Raw genomic sequence first — 19,527 nt, forward strand, 5'->3', positions numbered from 1 at the left:
GCAATGAAAAGGATAACTATGCATGATGAGCTATTGCTTTTCAAACATTGTTAAGAGGTGTTCATTTATTTCTGATAATCACAGACAGACCTAGATCACATTATAGCCTTACAGCCATCAGGTTTTCAAGTTCAAAATCAAGCTCCCCCCCCCCCCTGCCGCCGCTTTTTCTCTCTCTCTTTTTGACATTCTCAAGGAGTAAAAATGCACCTGTACACTCAAATCAATCAAGGCTCATTTGTATAGCCTCATGCTGGAAAACACACTGAATTACAGAGCTATATAGGGGATTTTTCGGGGGGAGAACTGTGCCCTACAAATAATAGACAAATGTATGAAAACAGATCTCACAGAAGCAATTTGTTAACAGCCACAGAACATTAAACCGCAGAGACCAACACAGTTTCTTTACCCTTGAATAAAGGCATTGCAAATTGGTCTCAGCTCATTCCATACTCGTAAACTCCAATTGTAAACAACTACAAGGCTTGTTATATTCTCTATGTAAATGTCAGCACAGGGAGCAGTGCTCAGGATCAGCAGATGGTCAGATGGTTTGCACCGGACAGACTAAAGGTGTGTCCACATTAGCAGCTTAAATGTCATTAAAAAGTCATTTCCCCCCACTGAGTTTTAAGTCACACTTGCACAGTTTTGTTGACATCAGAGAGGGGGCAGGGGTGTATTCACCTGTTTGTTTGTTTGTTTGTTTGTTTGTTTCCCACCTTTTCCCCTGGCAAGGACTTATGTGCACTGTGCCCCTGAAACACCTCCCCGCACTCTGGTAATTCCTATTCATGAAGTTGCTATTGGCGCATGCACAGCAGCGCACACCATTCTGAACCACAAAGTGATGGTGCCTTCAATTTTCTAATCTGATTGGAGCTGGATTGAGGGAAAGCACATCAAACAAGCAGTATTTGTCAATAAACTACAGCAATTTATTTATTTATATGCCACCATTTATATGCCACCCTTCATTTTAAAAAAAACAAAGCAGTTTGCAACAAACACACACACACACACACACACACACACACAAATGTAAAAAGTCAATCAATATGGAATGTAAGTAATGTGTGAATGTGGCCTCAACAACTCATAGTGAGAGATCGCTGGATGCAGAGGAAGCAGTAATGTGAACACAGCCTCGATCTAAGGGCACAAGTTTTATAATTATGATTATTGATTATTTATTAAATACTGCCCTTTATCCATAAATCTCAGGGTGGTTCACAGTATAAAAACATAAGATAAAATACAAAATACATAATAAGAACAAGAACAAGAACCCCCTCACCCTGTTCCCACAAACACCTTTAAAAGGTTATAGGATTTTAATCAGCCAAAGGGCCGGTGGAAGAGAAATGTTTTTGCCTGGTGCTTAAAGATATTTAATGCGGAGAGCATTCCTCAGATGGGGAGCCACTGCGGAAATGCCCATTCTCATGTGACCACCCTCTGGACCTCTCAGGGAGAGGGCACACAATGCTGTACTACTGATTTATGGTGTCTATGTATTTGTTGTTGTTGGGTTTCCTTTTATCAGACTAAACACTCAAGTAGATGGAGTTTATTACTATGGATATGTTGCTGGTTTGAAGAACATGGCATCCCCGTGCTGAATCATATTCAGGAAATAAATCTGTATCCGTCACCATAAGAAAGGGAGCATACTATCTCTAAACATAAAGGTACGAAAATAGACCTATCTTCTATGAATTTCTTTATTCCAAGAATTTCTTTATTCCAAAATGAATTTCTTTATTCCATTTCATGAACTACCCCTTGTAGTATATGCAGCTTCTTTTCTGTCCTGAATCTTCTTCCTCGAAAGGTTCGGCACTTCCCTTAGGGCCTGGATGACCATTTAGGAGGAACTTTCCAGCTCTATGGTTCTGTAATTCCAAGACTGTCTACATATCCGGCGAAAGAGAAACAAGACACGTGTGAAAGGGGCTCAAATCAATGAATACAAGATGCCTACCAAATTTACACAATGGGTTTGCATAGAACGGCAATCCTGAGCTACCGGTTCTATCATATTTTTCAGATTTGGGGGCACTGACTCCTACAGGTTCTGGAAGAGCCCAACAGGTTATGGGACCCTGCCAAAGTCCCAACATTGGGACATGGGGGCCCTTTTCTTCAGTCTGTCTCCCGTGTAGTGGCTTTAAGCTTTCCAGCTAGGCCTTTGCGTGTTGAGGTCCCCAAGACACCCCCCCAATAAAACACAATTGACACATGATTTTTTAGTTTAAGGTTTTTGGCATAATTTTGGCCACAACTTTATTAAAATTACAAGCAATGTGAGTGGTTGCTTAGGCATTGGTTGCGACCATCTGACCCCGCACAGGGAGAGACTGACATTCGCACACCTGTGAAGTCAGAAAGGGAAAACATTTTGGGGAGAGAGACGGGACTGGGAACCATGCCTCGCTTTTCCCCAAATGCTTCCAGGGGCTCTTGCATGGCCCTAGCCCCTTGACAGGGGTTCGGACAAAAGCATGGCAACCCCCTAGGTTCCTTTAACAGAAAACCCTTGCAGCAGCAGCATTGGAGGGGCAGGCACAGCCAATCCATACCCCTCCACCACCAGCAGCATTTTGGAGGGGCAGGCACAGCCAATCCATACCCCTCCACCAACCAATTCCTAAAACAATGCCTAACCGCAATCTTACAAGTTGTGACAATTTGCTACGCAGTAGGCAAAAACCAGATGGCACCAGCCAATCAGCCAAATGGACAAAATTCCTACCAGGCCCCTGCCCCAACGGCAGACGACCCCATGACAGACATAGCAAGGTCAAGCGAACAACCTGAAAATAGGGAGGGAGGGCGGGTGATCCAATGCACGCAGCGAAAAGAGGAAGCTCAACGCTGCTCGCAGGGTATTTAAAGACTATGGCTGTCAATCACGAAATGGCAAATTTAAATCTCCCCAGCAACAGGAAGCTCAATGATAATGGTGGGCATTATCTTTCCTGCCCAGCAACAGTGGGTGTCTTGTTAGCCCCCACCGCAACACGTGCTCTCCATGAAGGAGAACATGCTCTACCATTGCACATTCCGAGCTGCCCTGGCCATCCGCCTGAATCTAAGAGAATGAGGGAGGCGGGGCGTATTTATTTGACCTGCACCACCACCAGGGGCGACCCCCATACCAGCTAGGGAGAGAGCTTTCCATAGTTTATAGCATGTCTGCCGGTAGTGAATGTGGTTGTTGTCAAACTGTCATCTGTTCAGGGCTGCCCCGAATCTCCTGGCGACTTACTGTAACAACTTCATGGTGAGTTCTGGCACCTATTTTTCTTGAAAAAAGCACTGTCCCTTAGCATGGCGGTCATGAGTGTAAGTCTTAATTCTGACTTGCTTTGCAGTCGGAGGGATCACTGGCGAATGTTGTGTTAATTCAATGAAGAACAACTGGCTTGCATTCCAGTATTCTAAAGTCAGTTTTAGAACTGATACATTTAATGAATCCAAATTTCAAAGTGAACCATGTCAAAATTTCAATATGAGGTTTAGAGAGCAATGTGACAATTTAATCAGGCTTAGCGGAGGAAACCAGCAACACACAGCGGTGGAACAATACTTCATCTCTGGGCTATTGATATTTCCTCTTTTATTTTCAACATAAGCCAGAAATTAATTTGACTTGTTTATTTCCACAGTAAATAGGCAAACATATGTATTTAAAAATAATGAACATATGTGTTTAGAATGAAATGGGAGTGGGTGGATCAAGCAAGAGTATATAAAACGGCAGTTACAGTGAGAGATCTACCTCACTCTGTTTGCCAACCTTCCAAGTCTGGGAGAGTTTCCCATTACTACACCCACTGGATATACTCCAAAACAGTCTATCTGAGCACAAAAACCCACCAGAGAATGGCAAAATGCTCCAAACTGGGAGCAGGGGATTGTGTGCCTTTGGGTTTGTGTGTGTGTTTGTTACATGAATATGATTATCAGCTGCAAGCCACAACACAATACCCATGTATCACTGCTAATAAATCAGATCAGAATCAAGGCTCCCCTTCTTCACTGCTTCACAAAGCATATCTGATTATGCACAGAGGGCTTGTAAGCCAGCAAGGCGATGCTAGATTGCAAAAATATGATGTCTAAACATGACATGTAATTTCATTGCACTTTCCTGTATCTCTTCCCTCCAACTCTGATGTCAGGTGCATTTTCGTCTACAACAAAGAAGGACAGTGGAGGTGAAAGTAAAAATAATAAAGGTAGAATTTTTAAAGCCACCACTCGTATGCATATGTGCTCGTTTGTTAAAACTTAATCGTTTAAGAAGAAGGCATCTCTGGAAAGATGATAGTGATACAGTATAAAGAAGAAGCATGTAAAAGAAAAAGGGTGGGTGGTTGGTCTTCTGCCATTGTGTAGTGATTGCATGCTTAATTAGCCATGTCTAAAGTGTTGGAATGGTGGATTTTGCTGATTTGTGATTCTTTATGCTTGCTGCTGGTGTGCAGCGTAGTGTATATGAACAGTATGGACCACTGAGTACCTACTGAAAGCTCAGCCTGGAAATACCTGAAGGACACATTGAGCTCTTCAGAAATCCATGTCATGATACTTCATGTGTTAACAGAATGTGTGGGCACACAGAGGCATAGCAAAGTCTCCGCCTGGGGTGGGCATCTAAAGTGTTCTGCTTCACTGCTGAATGCCAGAGTGAAGCGCTGTAATTTTATTCCAATTATACTCTTAGTGCCATGATGTCACAGCATAAATTTGTACTTGTGCATGCAGCTCATGCTGGTGTGATGACAGCTCTTAAAATATTGAGTGATTGTGGGCCCGTCAGCATAAAATTATTCTAACATGGTGCCTTTATTAGTGCTTCAATAAATGCCATTCGTTTTGTGTTCCAAGGTGGCATTTGCAAATGAGCTAATTTCTCCACAGTAAAATAATTATGTTGCACTTATTTTGCAGGAACGTGGAAGGGAAGCAGGGGGTGGGGGAGGGAAACGTGCTATTACATAAAAGAGGCTATTTTGCCATCAAAACTACATTCACTGTAGTTAGGCATGTTGAAAAAAAGAGCATGCTAGCTAAATGACTGTACAATTATTCAAATGAGTTTACAGCTTTATAAAGACATAGAGGGGAATCAACAAACACTTTTTTTTTTAAATAGGAAAAAATCCAAATAAAGGTGGCAGACCTCTCTTAGAAAAGCAGCCCCTGAAAGTCAAACATAAACTGTTTACTGATTGATGACATATATTTTGATGATCAGAATTCATCTCTTTAAGCACTGTGCTAAATACTAATCTGATGGAGCAAATTAAGCCAAGGGTGAAAACATTTATTTCACTTTTGCATGCTGTGTTAATTTTTTGTGTTGCATATTACTCCTATGACAAAACAATGTGAAATTTTAAAAGCTTAGTTTAATGACTACAACATCAACACAAAGCTTATCCCAAGACGCACAAATAGGTGCATGCACATACACACACACACATACACACCCACAGGGCTGGATTAAGTTTTGATGAGGCCCTCAGCTACTGAAGGTAATGGGGCCCTTTATATGTCCAGCTGCCCTTTGTCAACAACAAATTGTCACTGTTTTTTGTGTTGAATATATGCTATATGGTAATTTATGGGCCTAATAGGTATCTAAAGCCATTTGCACATAACAAAATATGTATTTTATCAAAGTAATTGTTGAACTGAAATACAATTAAGAAGAAGTATATTAATAGTGAAATGGGGGGGGGAGGGAGGCAAGAGAATGGGGCCCTAAGCTATAGCTTGTTTAGCTTCTACGTAAATCCGGCACTGCACACACATGCAAACAAGCATATATACATCCTTACAGTCCTGCCTCTCATAGTTCCATACGGTGAGCAAGAAAATATGGTAGTTTTCATTTTGCAAAGATACCCCTGACCTTGTTTGCTTTGTGAAGTTCTGCCTGCTCATGCCACCATGCTAAGAAATCTACTCAGAGAACCTAAAGTCACATCTGTGCCATCCATTTAAAGTACTGCTACACCACATTAACAGCCAAGGCTTGCCACAAATGATCCTAGGAACTGTAATTTGTTAAGGGAGCCAAGAGAATCCAGTCCCCAGACTTCCCTGGGAAGGATTTGTTGTTAAACTACTCAGAGAACTGTAGTTCAGTGCGTGGAATTTGGTTCTCCTAACATCTCTCAGCTCCCTTAATAAGCTACAGTTCTCAGGATTCTGTGGAGGAAGCCATGACTATTAAAGTACAGAATAATGCCTTAAATGGATGGTGCAGTTGTGGCCTAACTGCTTTAATATAGAACAGGAATGAGAAACCTGGAGATCCCCAGAGGTTCTTGAACTCCAACTCCCATCAGACCAAACCAGCATGTCCCAGGCATGCTGGGAGTTGTTTGGAGTCCAACAATGTTTGGAGGACTACAAGCTATCTGTTCCTGACATAGGTTATCAAGATGTCCCCCTCCATGGCAGAAGAGGGGTCTAATTCCATGTTGTTCCACTGCAGCAGCCTAGAGCTACTCCTCTCGTGTCTGGGAGGCTTAAACAGCACCTCCCTCCTGAATTGCCATTTGCCCCACTTGGATTCCCCTTCCCTTGATTTCAGAAATGGAGAGGAGGGTATTAGAACAAAAAGTAGCCTTATCTTCTACCAGTGGAACCAAGATGCATTGCCAAAAAAGGAGAGAAAATGTATAATCCAAAAAAGAGTGCACAGCTTTGCACAAAATTTGCGCATACGTATAAATGCAAATTTGGATATAATCGCAAGGCAACACGTTTCATAACAGTAGGGAAGAGTGTGATCTGTGTGTCTACTCTAGCTTGATGCTAACTATTTATGGACAACTTCAAGGTCCCTAACTCCCTTTTTATGGTGCTTTGACTGAACAATGTGTTTTCTGTATTACAAAAGTCCATTGTTATCTCAAGGAGATATGGGTGATGCTCAAGAGTAAACTCTACTCCTTTTATTAAGTATTAGTTTCTCACAGTCAGTAATTTATCAACAGGGCGCCATGTGGGGATTTTGATTTTTAAGATAAGGCTCCAGCAGGCATCTGGAGTACGGTGTATTGGCTATCCTTGAGAGTTATTGATGTTGACTTCTTACCAAGTATTAGTTAGCCTTTCACTGATGTGCCACCCAAACACACCAGCTGTGGCACAACAGGGTTGTAGTTAATTTTGCGACTTTCTGGCATCTCTGTAGGATTGCACAGCTCCTTAACAGGATTGTGTGTATATTTTTCTCACTATCTGAGATGGCAGGACAGAAACGCTGTGGATTGGAGGGGGAAACTTGCCCCCCACCAGCAGGCCCAGACAGAGGGGGAGCCATATGGGCCACTTGGCCCAGGCCTCCGATTCCAAAGGGGGCCTTGGTCAGCATATTCACAATCTCAGATTTATATGCAGATACGGTTCAAGCCTTGAAATAAAATTATTTGTCAGCATAACTTTTGTGAAAATTATTTATATACTTACTTATTTATAAGGCTTCAGTTATCCCCATGGTAAAAAAAGGGGGGCACATTATCTACCTGGCCCGGGCCTCTGCCTGGCTCTGCAAGGCCCTGCCCACCAGGACATAATTCCACAGCTTCACAGCATCAGTGGGATGTTCCTCTGGATTCTCAGCAGGTTTACAAGGCAACGGTGTGAGGTTGGTCATGATATGCAAACTAGAAATCTTTCTTATGATCCTGCAAAGATGCCCCAAAACCTAAAGGCAGCCATTGCAGTTGCCTCAGTGCTGCTGTTATAATACTTGCTTTGGCCATCTCTGGACAAACAACCACTTTGCGGCATTCTTGAACATCTGTAGCACCCAGACAGTTATCAAGGAAGCGCTACAAAATACAATATGGAACAGCGACAGCATTAGGTGCAAATTTGTCATGAAGGTGGGGCAGGGCGGGGGGGAGAGTTCCCCTGCATGAATGCTGGCAGAGCATGTCTTAATGCTTTCTGGTGCATAAGATCCACACAATGCAGTTCAGTATAGGGCTCACATCTATTTTACCACTGACTTATGTCTTACATTATTTTTGCAATACGAGCCATTTTAGCACACTCAATTCTCACACATCTCCAGTAATGCAAATGCAGGATCCATGTGATTACTTCACATGCTATTGTTGTGTTGCTTGCAAAGATAGTATATGAATTGAGGCACAGGCTGGGATCCGATCACATAAGTCAGAGAAGCACATTTATATAAAATTAGTCCCATAGATTAAAATGTTGCACCTTTGGCTAATGCCATGAAAGGAAGCAGGAATATGACTAGTGGGCACAGGGAGAGCAGGCTGCTTCACTGTCCCACTGACCCCTTTTTTTCTTGTATTTCTTTGATCACTGGATTATTACTATTTATTAGATCTGTATACTGTCCTTCATCCGAATATCAAAGGATACAAAATGAGAACACAAAATACATAATAAAACAAGAACAAAAACCAACCAATACACCACCTTCCATATGAGCTTCTTGCCATTTGTGGACTATTCCAGTGGCTCCTAATAAATTTTTCCATGGACCACTTGAAAATTGCTAAAGTTCTTGGTGGACCACAGAATAATGTGCTATCTTACACATCACTTGGGAAGACAGGCGAACTAATATCAGTGTACTGGATGAAATAAAGATCACCTGTGTTGAAGCAATGATTGTTCAACACCAACTTTGTTGGACTGGCCATGTTGTGTGGATGCCTGATTATTGTCTTTCAAAGCAACCACTCTATTCCGAACTTAATATTGGAAAGCGTAATGCTGGTGGCCAACAAAAGAGGTTTAAAGACTGTCTCAAGGCAAATCTTTAAAAATGTAGTATAAACACCGACAACTGGGAAACACTGGCCTGCGAGCCCTCCAGTTGGAGAACAGCCTTTACCAAAGTTGTTATGGACTTTGAAGACACTCAAACTCAGGACACAAGGGAGAAACATGCTAAGAAGAAGGCATGCTTGGCAAATCCACACCGTGATCAACTCTCGCCCGGGAACCAATGTTCCCACTGTGGAAGGACGTGTGGGTCCAGAATTGGCCTCCACAGTCACTTACGGACTCATTGTTAAAACCATGTTTATGGAAGACAAGCTTACTCAGCTACGAGTGATCGCCAAAGAAGAAGCTAGATGCTGTATGATTTTTAACTGTTTTTTATTGCTTCTTTTATTATATATATATACTGTATGTTATTGTATTGCTATTTGAATTCCACAGAATGTTAATTTGCAACATTCACCTCCAAAGGTGAACTGGTTTGACTTTCTCTCTCATCCCTAACCAGAGCCCACTCAGTCCCACATATCTGAGCCCAGATGGTTCTTCAGCATTTTAATTTCATGCCAATAAAATACTGATAGTTTCGCCACCTAACAGTTTTTTAAAAAAGAAACGAGATACACGATTTGCACATTTATGAGGCCACCTTGACTCAGAAGAGAATTGCACTTGCGTTGCAACACATGCCAGAAATCTAGGCAAGTGCAGACACCCAGAAATGAACATGCCCTGCTCAGTTCTCAACAAGCTGCCTTTGGGCTTGATGAATTTCAGTACACATGTAAGTGTATTGTATTGTATTGAACTTTATTACGGCCATTGGCCCATCACACGACAGTTTCCCATACCAACATAATGTACTTAAACCTCCAAATTTAAAACCGCCAAAACTTACAAAAAACAGACAAAAACCAAAGCAAAACAAAAACAAAAGACCAACATCATACATTACAGTAAATTTGTAACATAAACATCACCCTCTACTCATAAATTAGTAGAAGACATCAATGGTGATATCACCTAATTACATCCTAAAACATAGATCATAGTTTAGAGGGATTATCCGAGCCGCACAGGAGTCCGTTTCTCTTCTTTAGGGATAGAACGCTGATCAAGAATCTGGCAACCATGAGTGATCTTAGGGGGTCATCATCATTTAATAGATATCTCAGTTTGGCTTCATTCGTATCATCGGCAATTCACACATGTAAGTGTTCATTGCGTTTTGATTCTGAGGGAGGTACCCTTTTCAGCCAAAGGGCAGCACTCTCCCAGAAGCAACCTTCTGGAGGCCACATGGGCAGGGATAGAGGCAAAGTGGGTGGAGTGACAGATGTGACTTGTACCTATGGACAGTCGACTGCACTCTGTGCAGTTTTCTGCACCAACGCACCTCTCCATCCTTTGCCCATCCAAGCTAGAAGCATCATTATAATTCAGGGACACACCTCAGTCAGGCAAAAGTACGAAGAGGGCCCAGAGAAGGACCAGTGAGGAGAGTGGTCTGGGGAGAATCCCAAGGACCAGGCGGAGAGACCAAAAGGGCTACAACCTGCCCCCAGGCCTGAGGTTCCCAACCCCTGTTGTAGAACTCAAAACTTATGAAGTACATTTGAATACCTTTTACAGTGGTAACTCTGGTTACATACTTAATTCGTTTTGGACGTCCGTTCTTAACCTGAAACTGTTCTTAACCTGAAGCACCATTTTAGCTAATGGGGCCTCCCACTGTGGCCATGCCGCCGGAGCAAGATTTCTGTTCTCATCCTGAAGCAAAGTCCTTAACCCGAGGTAATATTTCTGGGTTAGCAGAGTCTGTAACCTGAAGCGTATGTAACGCAAAGTACCACTGTATTCAATAAAAGACATATTGGTGCTCCACTAGGCATTAGGAGAGTTGAGGACCTTTGTAACTTTCTTGGCTCCAGCAGGCCACTAGGAGTGAAAACAGTAGGATTGTCACTTATGCCGCAATCCAGCTGAAAATACCCAGCAGCTCTTGAGCTGGGAAAGCTGTGGACAGCCATGCAAGCTGAGCTAAGTAAAGGACAGAATGACCTGTCACAGAAGCCAAAATGAAATGGAGATGATCCACTTTCTGCAGCTGTGAAGTGTGAAGGTGCCAGAGGAAAAGCAAGGGAAAGAGAAGTCACACGGGGGGGGGGGAGTTGTGTGCCTTTCCTCCTGAAGAAGAGTCCAGCCAGCTACCCAAAGCGCCAATCAAACTGCATGCTGTTAGTTTACATGAAAGACATAAGATAAGTCTTGCTGGATCAACCACAGCCCATCTTGTCCAATAATTTGTCTCTAAGAGTTATGCAAGCTTCAGAAAGTTCTTACATGCTTGAGGACAAGCAGTTGTTGCAGTGTGTGGAAAATACAGGGAAATCCCACCTTACACCACCATAAGCTGCCTTCATTTTTATTTTTTATTTTTGGCACACCACAGCAAACCATTCTAGATGTGCTGAACTGGGAGTGAATTCATTCCACGTGACACACACGGAACCAACTGGAAATCGGCGCAGGCTAAGCCCTTTCCCACACTTTCCACACACTGAAACAGTTACGGAAATTGGCATCTTTTCCTGAGTCCCTGACAGCTTAATGTTATTCTCACTTCTTGGGTTGAGAACTGTGAGTGGATTGATTGGGCTGGACAGTTTAATGTGGGCACTTTCATATGTATATTTTATTTGCTTATTTCTCACCTGAAAAAAGTCTTGTGTGTAATGACCCTGAACCTGTGGAGTGCGGTTAAATGAATTAACTGGCAAACTACTCTCTTGCCAACAATGTCATACTTTGGAGAGCAAAAAAGGGGACACACACACAAGCACCCCATTTATTTACTTGTTACTTCTCGCCCCTCCTCACAGCCAGTGGCTATTATGCTTCACGACCACCCAGCACCCCACCCACCCACTCACTCACAAGGGGCTTGAGGCTGTGTTATTGTACATTGCGACCCAGCGTCCATCCTCTGTCACAACTCGATCTTGCAAGTTAAAAGCAGACAGAAATTTAACCCTGAAATGGAGAACGTGTCTGGGGAAAACCAAACTTGTGGCAAGCCTAATACTGGTTCTACTGCATGTTAACATGCAAGGGGTTGATATACGAAGGATCCTGCTTTTATGGCAACAAGTTGAAGCAGAAGGCCTCCTAAATCCCCACCCCCCAGTCTTACAAAGAGTATATCATTTAATTAGAGGGACTGAAACAAGAGAGAATTTATGAAAATCTTCCAGAGCCAAGATGCTGCTGGACTCATTTTGTACATTGGCATCTGTTACTGTCACAGAAATGCATTCCATGAACAAAAATATGCCTGCTCACCATCATTCGGCAGCATGAATTATGACTGCATAATTTTACAGATGGGGAAAAATCCATCCCCATTTTTATTTGCATGTTGCAGGAAGAACAATATCAGAATAAGAGATTAGGAGGAAACCAAGAGAGTTAAATGCATCCTCCTCCTTTTTTCAACTCTAGCCACACCAAAATATGCACACTTTGTGTCTCACTGAAAGTCACTGTGGCCTAATGTACACTTGCAATCAAGGTTGCTGCTTGAAGATGTGGAAGTTGTTCCATGTGCAACAAACTATTCTGGTGAAGACGTTGCCCATGTGGTTCTAGCCATGTTCACCACACTATTACAAGCCCTTTGAGATCTGGGAACCTACAGTAAAATATCAACTGGAACCACGTGTGGAGCTAAACACTTGCATTCACATTTCCAGGTGCATAAGAACACACAACACATGAAGCTGCTCTGTGGCTTCTCAGAACGTTGGTCCATTTAGCTCAGTATTTTCTGTACCGAGTGGCAACAGCTCTCCAGGTTTTCATATAAGGCCTTTCCAAGCTCTTCCTAAGAGATGTCAGGAACTTCGGACCTTCTGCATGCAAAGCACTGAACTACAGCCAATGCCCTTTAGCCATAGGTGACTATCATACCCATGGCTCAATGTGGTGCAGTGTACGACTTGAACCTGAAGAGTTCTGGGCTCAGAGCACATCTCTACACTTAGATCACTGGGTGGCTTTTAGGCACATTGCTCGATCTTAACCCCAGCATTCTCAAAGACTGCTGGGCTATCAGAAGCAATGAATTTCCATTACATGCTACAGAAGCAAAGAAATGAAGACCATGTGTAACATCTCATCAAATTGTGATGCTCTTTCAATAGGGGATGTCAGTATCCTTTACAGCAATGGACATCCAATAACCCTATCTATGTGCACATCCCAATAATCTTTCCAAAGCCTGCTGATATCTGTTACCAATCAGTGTTTGGATCCCGAATCTCCCTTTCATTTCCAAAAGGGTCCATGAGTCAGTGGAGCCATCTGCTGGCAGATGTGGGATGGCAATTTCCACTGACTGATTCTCCCCTGACAAGCCCACATACCACCTTCAATGCTGTTCTGAAATGCCTCCCAAACCCTCCAGATTTGCAGAGGCTGCAGGGGCAGAAGAAGCAAAGATCAGTTCCTTCCTCTCTGGAACAACTTTGGAACCTTGCCATTGACTTCAAACCTGGTGTTTCTTCAAGCCTTCGTCCCCTTGGGATAGTTTATCTGGCCACTGCTCTCTTTCAGCCCAAGGGCAGCATTTCCTCATGGGTCTGGGAGGCACATGCGGGCAGGGCTAGAGGCAATAAGCAAATGGAGCAATAGGTTTAACTCTTATCCTTGCTTAGTAGGTTATATTCCACCCATTTAAAAAGCCAGAAGTTACTACGCACAACCTTCCAGTCTGTATCCAAACAAGCAAGAGGCACAAGCACTTGAGGAGAGTGCTAGTCAGGAGTGTGGCAGAGGATGCAGAGCTCTCAAAGGTCACATATGGTCTCCAAGGCTGAGGTCCCCTCCTTCCGTTGCTCTACTCTATTGGAAGCAACCAGGAAAAAAGAAATTTCCTGTAGCTGTCATATAGGAAGCCATTTCGCTGGCCTTAATCTCATATGTTTTCTTTTTTTATTCCTTCTTACTCTGCTAATAGCCTACCCTTTGGAGTAATCAAGTATCTGCCAATTGAGCTGTTTGCATTACACAGATGTATATGCTTAGAGGAATTGTGGGATCATGGAGGCTTTGCCTCTGAAACAGAACACCGGGGGGGGGGGGAGTTAAAGCAGTTTTATTCACAGTAGGATTGTAAAAACTCTCTTCCCTAAAGACCATGCTGATAATTTAGGCTAAGGAAGGCAAGAAGAGTGACTCCGACCTGTAATCAATTGATTGGCAGTGCTAAGAGTTCTATATCAGGCCAAATCTGAAAAGCAAAAAGGCAAGAGAGAAATATATGGAAAGGAGAGAGAGAAAGAGGTTTATTATTCCCGTGCAGGCTATGGATTTATACACAAAAATCTATACAAGTCTAATGGAAATGCCAATAGGAACAGCACAATGAAGGGAATGGCAAAGCACTAAGACAAAATGAAAAGGGAAAAGAGGATTAATTGTAATCTGTAGTGTGGACAAATATATATTTAATATCTCTCATTTTGCATTTCTGCTTCTCAACACACTGGGATTTCCAACTATTTCTCAGACTAATAGGCTGATGCCATCCATGTTTACAAAGAAAATCTATTTGATTTTAGTGGGTCTGAGTCCCAAAGCAGCATGCACAGGATTAAAGTATCCTAAAGCCGCAATTCTGTGCATACTTACTTGGGAGAAAACCCTCCTGATCAACAACAACACTTTATTTCTTGTACCCCACCTATTGACTGGGTTGCCCCAGCCACTCTGGGTGGCTTCCAACAGAATATAAAATAACACAACAAAACACCAGACATTAAAAGCTTCCCAATACGGGGCTGCCTTCAGATGTCTATGGAAAGCCTGTATAAACAGGGCCTACTTATAAAAAAGCATGCATAGGACTCTGCTGTAAATTTTGCATCTTGGGGAGTACCATTTGGTGGTAAACTATCTAAGGTTCTGAGATGTCATCTTAATTGAGGGTTTCTGAATTCTGAGATAACACTTTCAGGGGGAAGAGAGTAGGGTCACCAACTGACCAGAACAAAATGATCCATCCTTTCTTTTGGGTTTCAGACCACTGCCAGAAAAACAAATGGGGTAAGGAAAGTGTGTGGGGTTTTCCCTTAGCATTTTTTTTATTCTCCCCCCCACCCCAGGGCTGCTTCCGCACACACTCAAGAAAAGGTGCACCTCAGAATGGGGAGAGGAAAGATGACAGCTGCCAACCAATCAGAGAAAAGGAGATCCAGTAAGTTCCCCTTGTAAATATAGCTAAAATGCCTCCACCCCCATCCTGCAAAAGGGGCCCGAAAAATGGAAGAAACATTTTGTCCATGTCTGATTTTGGCATCCAGTTTAACAGGAATGCTGTCACTGAATTCAAGGTTTGGCCAATTGAACCCTTGATTTTTGAAAGGATTTCCCTATGCAGAGTGCACCCAGTTTCAAGGGCAGTGAAATCAACGGAATTTGCATTACACTTCACCTTCACAGACCAGGTGTGGCAGAAACATGAAGCACGCTATCATTGGACAGCCTATATATAAGAGGAGGAAAAACACCTGCCTTGGTGTCTCATACCACCTGGGAAATCTCCCTGCGCTGTTCACCACTAACCTCTAACCAAGGAAAGCAGACGGGAGGGTGAAGCACAGCAGAAGGCTCAAGTCCTATACAGTGGTACCTCGGGTTACAGACACTTCAGGTTACAGACTCCACTAACCCAGAAATAGTACCTCAGGTTAAGAACTTTGCTTCAGGATGAGAACAGAAATCGCATGGTGGCAGTGGGAGGCCCCATTAGCGAAAGTGGTGCTTCAGGTTAAGAACAGTTTCAGGTTAAGAACAGACCAAATTAAGTTCTTAACCCGAGGTACCACTGTAGTAGAAATGGCCAAGAAGAATGTACGGGTAGGTCTGCATAGTCCCATCTTGGTATTGGGTGCAGTGCCCAATAAAGAAAGAACAAATTCCAACTGTGTCAGGCAGGGTGACTGTTAGATACTTGAAGGACTTGGAGCAGAGGCCCATGGCCACTGGCGCTATCCCTGGGGACCCTTGGGTGCCTGGGCACTAACAGAATTTCTGTTGTGGATGCCTGGCCACCACGTTGTGCACACACTGCTCAGCCTCGGCCTGCTGCCCTCCGCTGGCCTACCTCCCCTGTCTTTCCAGCACCATGCTAACAAAGGCCCCGCAGCAAAAGCAGAGACCCAACCCAGTTGCCACTGCCACAATACCAGAGACCACCAGCAGCATGCACATGCACAACATGATGCCATGACGTTATGGGGCATCCACAGTCTGGGGCCCAAGTTGGCCTCTGTCCATGGCACAAATTTTCATAAGGTTGCGTATGCTAATTTATATTTATGCATGGCAGGTGCTTGGGTCTCAACGGTACTTTGCTTTGTACTCTACTTTAAAAATGCTAAAGGGAAGGGGTAGAAGATTTAGGGCCTGGCCAAGAGGCCTGGGACTTGAGTCCTATGTCCAACCTGCAGCCCTTAGCAACAGCTACCTTAATCTTCAATATACAACACTGAGTAACTGATTCAAAAGTAGAAAAGTGGAAACCATGGAACCAAGACTTCTGAAAATAGAGGGTAGCTCCCTTATTTTACTTTAAATAGCAACAAAGTGAATTATAAATAAGTGCCAAATCCATAATGCACTCTGAGGACAGGAGGGACAATAAATAATGCTACTCAATGTTTTCAGAGAACGGCCGCTTACCTGGTCAGAAGGCCTCCCCAGCTGGCCACCATCCCAAGTTCAAGTTGCCCTGTCAGAGGCAAGTTGAGGTGTGGATAAAGGCTAACTGCTCATGAGCAGGATAACTGCACCCCAAGATATTGTTGGACTAAGTCCAAGTATGGGCAGTTATCAGGGATGATGGGAGTTGCAGTTTAACAACATCTAGAGAGCCACAGGTTCCCCAACCCCTTTTTAAACAAATGCAAGTGAAGCATTTATGAACCTGCCCACAAGAGTGGAAAGAACATTCTTGGAGTTGTGGGCAGGAAACTAACCACATATTTTCTCTTAATATCCACGGGAGTTATGGAAGGCTTAGCAATTTGTTATCAGTTCTTACACCAGATTCTCTGCAGCATCTATTTCCCTATTCAGGAGACCACAGGATAAACCAGTTCCTTTTAAAATATACCCAGCTGGGAGCACAGATGTCTTTTGACCTTTTTCATGTGGGAAGCCTCTTGCATTAAGTTTCTCAAAGGTGACGTTTTCTCTGCTTTGCACTTCTTTCCTCAAATGAGAAGAATTAAATCAGGATAACCTCTTACATGGCCTAGAAACCACAGTTTAAAACTGACTTTTCAACATTAATCCATCCTAGAGCAGGTTCAGCAACTGAACATCCTCTTAACCACATAAATTTAAGATTAGCTAATATGTTTTTGAAAGTGAGTTACACTCATGTTGACACATTCACCGGGAGAAAATGTAGGCCTTGATTTTTATGACTGATGAAAATCCTCTGCAATCCCATTCAGCAAATTTTGCCTGGTGACCTATCACAGAGAGGTGTGCGCTTTGATCTAACATATGCTGGGGTGGGGGAAAGCAAATGTTGTGTGTGTGTGTGTGTGTGTGTGTACTTTTCTATCTTCAGCAGAAAAATTCCAGGTAACAGCAAGAAGAAAAAAGTACATACACACAAAATAGTGTCCTGGCCAGATGTGAAAGCCAGTAGTGACTTAACTCCTGAGGTTATCACAAATCCTATATTCTAACAGCAAGTAAGGATGGGGCTGAGCTAAAAGGGGACATGCAGGCACTGCCAGTTATCAACAAAATCCTGTGCATAGGGCTGTGCAGGACTCTCTGAAAACACCAACTATCAGCTGATCCCTAACTCTTGCAGAGACCTGTGTGTGACTCCTTGAAGCTCTGTCAGCTGATCATTGGAGCACCAAAGAGCCACATGCCACACAAGGTAAAAACAGGTCACCTGTGATGTCAGGTGTCCCAGCCAACATGATGGTCAGGAAGATGAAAGCTGTAGTTGGACAGCTGGAGGAGTACTGAGTAACTACTCCTGATCTATGGCCATCTTTTTATTTAAAATTTTCAAACCCATACACAAAGTTTGGACTCAATGAGCTTAGGGGAATATAACTAGAAGCTAATAATTAAGAAGGGAGACTAATGTAGAGACCCAGGTTATGATGGAATGAGAAAAGGTAAGTAAATCTCAACAGGAAGCTCCCTAGCCAAAGCCTGATGGTTGTCTGCATCAGCAAAGGCAAACACCAATCCAGCTTTGTCCTCAATCTAGACATAACTACCACATTTAAACTACATTGGGCTTTTCCCTTTTTTAACAGGAAGATTGTTGTGGACCCACCAAAGTCCGGGTTGGTGGGGGGAGGGTCTGAATAATATATATTAACTGATTTCAAGAGACTTTTTAAATGACTGATTTGATGCCTGATTATGAGAGGAGGAGATGGCTAAATTGCCAAGATCAGCATTTGAATCTGTGATATATGGTTTGGGTTATCTTTGATTTGATTATCAATAACAGTGCCATGTCTACTCCTAAGTACCTCCCCTGACTTGATCCTCTACACCTTGATAGCTGACAGAGAAGATACTTACACACTTTTTATCTAAAGTAGCCCTTTAGCAGAAAACTGTTTTGCCCCTTTTATTGAACAAAGAGTTGACCTTTAACCAACAGATGCAACACCATTCGCTTTTGTTCCAAAAGTATTTCCGCTGATGCTGGAACAAAAGCTCGGTTAATAATTCATAAGATCAGACATCCTGATTCTTGTAATTTCTTCTGACTCATCATGCTAAAAGAACTCATGCATATACATCTGGTGCGACACAACAAGCGTATTGATATCAGACAGAGTATAAAAGTTATGCCTCAGAGATTCACAGCTATAGGCTTTCACAGTTGTTTGCCCCCATTGGCTTTTAACAAGCATGAAAAGCAAGTTAATGCAAGTGTCAAATAGGGGCCCAAGTCTGTTGCAATTAAGCTGGGTGTAAAGCTCTTTAAAGGAGCAAAGTAGAAGAAAATGGGGGTTTGTTGATAGTTCCCATCATTGTTCCTGCAAATATTTTACAATTTCCATTAATTTATGGATGGGGTTCAAAAGAACACCAACTATTTCCGAGGCTTACATAATAATCCTATAATTCCATAATTCTAATTCATACTTATAGAATATTGACATTTCCCTTACAACATGATATAAATTTCTCCATCCAGACTTTCATAACACCAAGCAAGCTTTGCTGTTGCATAAACAACATATTCTTTGCTTGTTCTGAAGCATCATTTGCATTATCTTCTTAGATTGTGTCTCAAAATCCAGGAAATAAGGCAGCCAGGATGTCTTTTTATGGAGTCTAATAAGAAAGAGTAAGGGAGATCTCCTTTTTTAAATGCGATAGCATATACTGTAGTAGAACTTCCAATCTTCTTAAATGTTCTAATAGCATAATTTAAATTCCAGTTATCTCATTCCACATCCTATGTAACTCTTGGTCAATATCATCGTGATTATTTTGACTGGCAAGATGTGTGCTACATAAATGCATTACAGTCGTAACTTGGATCTTGAACGCCTTGGCTCCTGAACAAAATGGCTCTCAAACAATCAAAACCCAAATGTGACTGTTCCGGTTTTCTAATGGTTTTGGAAGCCAAACGTCAGATGGGGCTTCTGCAGCTTCCGATTG

This window comes from Podarcis raffonei, chromosome 11 (genome assembly GCF_027172205.1).
Source record: "Podarcis raffonei isolate rPodRaf1 chromosome 11, rPodRaf1.pri, whole genome shotgun sequence".
Taxonomy (NCBI): domain Eukaryota; kingdom Metazoa; phylum Chordata; class Lepidosauria; order Squamata; family Lacertidae; genus Podarcis; species Podarcis raffonei.